This window comes from Dipodomys spectabilis, unplaced genomic scaffold (genome assembly GCF_019054845.1).
Source record: "Dipodomys spectabilis isolate Male_0828 unplaced genomic scaffold, ASM1905484v1 ptg000081l, whole genome shotgun sequence".
Classification (NCBI taxonomy): domain Eukaryota; kingdom Metazoa; phylum Chordata; class Mammalia; order Rodentia; family Heteromyidae; genus Dipodomys; species Dipodomys spectabilis.
Genome location: NW_024870758.1, coordinates 12,213,699 through 12,219,622, shown reverse-complemented (window position 1 = coordinate 12,219,622; position 5,924 = coordinate 12,213,699). Strand labels below are relative to the sequence as shown.

Genomic DNA, 5,924 nt, shown 5'->3' with positions numbered 1-5,924 from the left:
TAAATTTATAAAATTTACACAACATGAATCTTATGAAATATAACAACTAAAACTTACTTGGAGCTTGTCTTATTCTTTTTATCCTTACTCTACCATCAGACATATAGAGAATGATTCCTTAGAATGTTACCTGTTCCTCTAACAAAGGAAAAAATGGAATCTCTGGAATAATGAAATGATCTCCCAAGTGGGAAGCAAATAACTTGGTAACCGTATCAGGTCCTAAGTACCATAGATAATTAAAAACTGCAATTCTATCCTGTCAAAGCAGTAGATCGATAGGAACATTAATGACTAGTTGAGATCAAGTTTGCAGAGGGATCAGCTAAGTTATGCAATCTAAAATTTCTTGTTACTGTTATTATAAAGGTGATGTACAGAGGGATTACAGTTATATAAGTCAGATAGAGTACATTCTTTTGGACAATGTCACCTTATTCCTTGCTCTCTTCCAATGTTTCCTTCTTGTCCAACCTACAAGTTGTATAGTTCATTTTAATATACTGTCTAGTGAATTCCAGGGATGAATTTCTACCTCCATTTCTGACCCCTTCCCACTGACCCTCCCAAAGAGAAATAAATGGACAAACAAGACAAAAGGAAACGAAAATAAAAACAACTATGCAAAAACCTCTTGTTGTCACGTGCTGGAGATCTTTTCGCTAAATATTATTTTCCATGATCAGATGCACATAGGTATTCCACCTTTGTGATCCTCTCTTAAGAATATCCTCATTTGATCTCATTGTGTGTGACTACCTAACGACCTGTATAGTTTCTTGTGTTCTGGTGTATATTTTTAGCCATCCAGTATGTTTACTAGTAGATTCATAGGCACATTCTAGCTACCACAAATGAGGGGGACCATGCTAACTTATGTTTCTCTGGGTCTGGTTTACTTTGCTTAACATATTCTTTCTAAGTCTTTTCACTTTTGAATGGAGCTTTATTTAAACAGAACTTGGTATGCTTTTCAGCTTGTTTGTCTGATATTTCCTGAGCTATGTTGATGTTTTCCTTGGTGGCTCACATGAAGTCTTTATTTTTCTGCCTTTTGCTTGTAAGTTTTGCCTCCTCTTTAACCAATCAATTTTGATTCATTGGAACAGATCTTTTCCCTAACAATGATACTGTTCTCAAAGACAAATATCACCTATTGTTTACACAGATTTTGCCTTCTCCAAAGCACACTGGATATAAAACTTATTTTTTGGAATGTGTGCTAAATTACTATAGACTTGTGTATTTTACTATACAAGCAGAAGAATATTAAATCTTAAAAAGCTTAACTCTTAGCCAAACCCCCATGGTTCACACCTGTAATCCTAGCTACTCAGGAGGCTGAGATCTGAGGATGGTGGTTCAAAGCCAGCCCAAACAAGAAATTCTATGAGACTCTTATCTGCAATTAACCACCAGAAAACGGGAAGTGGCTCTGTGGCTCAAATGGTAGAGCACTCCCCTTGAGCTGAAGAGCTCATGGACAGCACTCGAGCCCAAGTTCAAGCCCCACAACCGAAAAAAAAACCCACAAAAATAAAACAAACAAACAACAACAACAAAAAAAACTTAACTCTTGGGGCTGGGAAGGCTGCTCAGTGGTAGAGCGCTTGCCTTGCATGCCTGAAGCCCTGGATTCGAATCCTCTGCACCACACGAGCAAAAAGAAAAAAAGCCAGAAGTGCCGCTGTGGCTCAAGTCGTAGAGTGCTAACCTTGAGCTGAAGAGCTTAGGGACAGCGCCCAGGCCAAGTTCAAGCCCCACGACCTGAACCCCCCCCTCCTCAAAAAAAAGAAAATGTAACTCTTCAACTAATATGTTTAGATAGCAGATATCACCATACACATATGCAGGAATATTTTCTAGTCACTAGTTCAGAGGCATACCACATTCTTTGATAATTTTTATTTTCTCATTACATAGAAGAATTTCTTATGGATATTAATACATATATTTTCTGTCTCATTGTCTAACACAGTGAGTGCTCATAAATCAGCAGATAATTCAGATATATTAACTAGTTAATTAATTTCTGTGGAAAAGCAAATCATTGATATATAATACAGAGAATTTCAATTATACTAGAAAATATAAATATTTTAAATGAGTAATATGATTAATTTAATATGCAAGATTACAAGTAATCTTAGGAAATGTTTATGATTTCTCCAATAGTAGTTTTTTATGAAACACTCCAAAATTTGCTTAGTCTTCTCTAACCCTCTGTTTTTTAGCTCAGTGTATACTCTCCTTCATGTAAGAGAAAATTTTCATGAAATCATTATTTTTCTTGAAATTTATATCAAAGGACTGAAAAATATGACACCTGTGAAGTTGGATTTTATTAGCAATACAAATTTCATTGACCATAATGAGAAACTACATTTTGATTTCTTAAATTATGAACATATCTTGTGTACAGTAATTACATGATTGGGATAGTGAAGTGTTTATGTTAATTAGTTACTTAATTGACATGTTTCAGTGTAAAAGTAATTTTATATCATTTCAATATTGCATTCTAAAAGCCAATTTATATATATTTGTACTTATATTTTTATGGTTAATGTGGGTAATTGAGATATATCATGCTGGATGCTACAGACTCATACCTGCAAACTAGCTACTTAGGAGGCTGAAATCTGATGATTATGGTCAGAAGCCAGCCCAGGTACTCAAATCTGTGAAACTCTTAGCCATCAAAGAAGCCAGCAGTGAAGTTGTGACTCAAATGGTAGAACCATTTCATTGAGCAAATAAAGCCAGGGGCATTGCCCAGGCCCTGAGTTCAAACCCTAGGATTGTAACACACACACACACACACACACACACACACACACACACACACACACACACACACACCACAACACACCCTCCACACAATATTTCATAAAAATATTTTTCCTATTATTTTTAAGCATCATTATTTCAGCACTTTTAAATTTTTATCAACTATCAATGTTTTAATAATTTGTAACTGTGAAATATATTCAGACAGATTTTTCATCATTAATGGTAGATTTTGTTAGAACTGAACAGAGTATTAGGTCTACTTTCTCTGTTGCGTACATGTGCCTTCTCTACAGCATCAGTCTTAGAAAATTAACCATGTTATTTCAACATGGCTCACCATTTTTACTAAATGAATCATTTGTCCTGAAATTAATGCTCTATTCTTTAATGACTCATTTAAACAAAAGTTATCAAATTAGTCATTCTATCATGTTTATAACACTAGAAATCATTTTACTACCTATATTTTGTACAAATTATCTAATCTCATTCAATTTTTCTATACTATTCTCTTTCCTTTAAGAACATTTTTACCTCTCTATATCATGTAATTTTCATAATGCAATGTTTTATCAATTATTCTGTGAGATTAAGCAAGAGAGATGGTTGAGATGGGGTTTAGTGCTTTCCTGTTTGGACAGTACACTAACTTTGATAATCACCAATCGATGGGAGAAGATTTGTGGAAGCTTTCAGAAAAATGGAGGAAATCTGACAAAAAAATGAATAAATATATAAGAAAAGACATGTTTTGGAAAGACAAAAATTAAAAATATATATATGGCTCAGATCCCAAACTAGAATCCCTTGGCCTGTCCTCATGAGAAAAAATAGTAGTTATACTTCAAGCAAATGACTGAAAGAGTATCAGAAGTTTTAACCTATTGACTATCAAAGTCAGTCAGTAAAGATTGACAGAGTTGATTGTTTCTTTAATTATGAACACTGCACATGACTTAAAAGAATACTAAAAACAAAACTTTGTATGGTCATAGGGACAAAATATTTCTATAGTTATCTCTTCCAAATTGAAAAAAAAAGTCTTCAAAAGTTTGACAAATATTTAAAATAATAGTTTGAAAAAAGCATGAACATTTTTTAACAAAGAAGCCAACAAAGAAATAATTTTATTATCAAAATTTTCAAAAACCAACAGCACTTTTAAAGTGTAAAATATAATATATAATGAAACTTCTATTAAATTATCAGTAGATTTCTTAACAAAAGATAAAGTTAGTGAAAGAATTGAATGATGTGTTCAAAGTCATGAAGGAAACAAGCTTAAAATCTGAATATTCTACCACAGACAAACACTTTCAGAAATAAAGAGATGGAAAGACTTATCAAGAAATCAATCAATCAGTAAAATTAAGATCTAGTGCTGGAGGCTAATTGATCAAGATTGGAAGTCAGCCAAGGCAGGAGAAGTTTATATGAGACTTGTGTCTTGTTAACTACACACACACACACACACACACACACACACACACACACACACACACACACACACACACACACACACACACACACACGAATTGGATATTGAGCTTTGATTCAACTGCAAGAGCCCTAGCCTTAAGGCCAAAAGTTCAGGGACAGTGCCCAGGCCCAGAGTTCAAGCCCTAGAACTACAAAAACGAATAATAATAATTAAGGAGTCCATTACCATCAAATTACCTTACCAGAGATTCTAAGGAGAATTTTATTCCTCCAACACGTTGGTCATGGGGCTTGAACTCTGGGCCTGGGCTCTGTCCCTCAGCTCTTCAACTCAAGGCTAGCGCTCTATCACTTGAGCCAAAGCGCTACTTCCGGTTTCCAGAATGGTTTATTGGACACAAGAGCTTCGCGGCTTTTGCTCCTCGAGATGGTTTTGAATTGTGATCCTCAGATTTCAGCCTCCCAAGTAGCTAAGCTTACAGGCGTGAGCCACCGGTGCCTGGCAAGGAGGATTTTTTATGAGGAAAAAATATTACAAATTATTTTGTCTAAATTATACAATAAATCAGATGTAAAGTATAATTCAAAATTATAATCATTGATATAACTGATAAACCTGGAAAAGCTAAACTTATTTTTAATATCAAAATAAGTATGTAAATAAATAGGAAAAATGTCAATTAGATATATAGATAGATACAGTGCTATTAAATATTTGGGAAATGTAAATGTACAGTAACGTTCAGAATATTAAGAGAGTAAAATTTTGGTGTAAATGCTTTCATTGTAGCATAATGATTAAAAGCTAAAATTCATTGATCATAAAATTATATTGCTAATAAATAATAATACAAAAATAATATCATGATTTAAAAATGTAAAATGTTGACAAGGTTAAAAAGTGTATAGATTTTTTTTATTTTAATACATTTTATTGCAAAAATATTGTACAGAGGGGTTACAGTTACATGAGCAAGGTAATGAGTACATTTCCTATCAATCATTATTGCCTCCTCCTTTGTTTTTCCCCTACTAATTCTTCCCTCCCATCTCCACAACTACAATCCCCCCCAATCCCCACGTAAATTGTAAAATTCATTTTTCAACATAGTGTCTTGTACATCTCAGTGTTACAATGTGTCAACCTGTATCCCTTTTTAAGCATTTTGTTTCTTCCCTTCCCCTCCCCAAATTAGAGAAGTGAATATACAAGATGCAGGGCACCAACATCAAATATAGTGAAAACAGAGGTTATACCATGGGGGGGAACATACAAAGAAACAAAAAAATCACATGGTACATTTCTTTCTTGCTATTGTTTCTAAAATATTTATAAAATACCAAGTGTATAGATTTTATATGAATACAGTTAAGATTTTGTGAGCTTCCAAGAGACCATTGCAATTATATTGTATTAATTCTCCTAACAACAACAACAGAAAGAAAAAGAAAACCACTATGGAATATATACATAGGAGGAATAAACTTAAAACATACCACTACCTAAAACATCATATTACAAAACAGGAAGAAATAAGAAATACAATTCAATATAGTCATAAAGCAATTAACAAAAGAAGAGAAGCTTTCCTAGTAATAGTTATCCTAAATATAAATGGTATAAATTCTCTAATCAAAAGACAATTAGGGATTAAATAAATTAAAATACAAAAGCTACTCAGAAGAAAATC

At 33.3% G+C, this 5,924-nt stretch overlaps 1 long non-coding RNA gene across 1 annotated transcript; it reads left to right on the top strand.

Annotated features, from left to right (window-relative positions):
- The first annotated feature begins 364 nt into the window (after window positions 1-364).
- On the top strand, window positions 365-5,147 carry LOC122110741. The gene is made up of 3 exons (XR_006147909.1): window positions 365-456; window positions 776-781; window positions 5,136-5,147. It is a non-coding gene; the product is annotated as an uncharacterized LOC122110741 (long non-coding RNA).
- The last annotated feature ends 777 nt before the right edge of the window (window positions 5,148-5,924 follow it).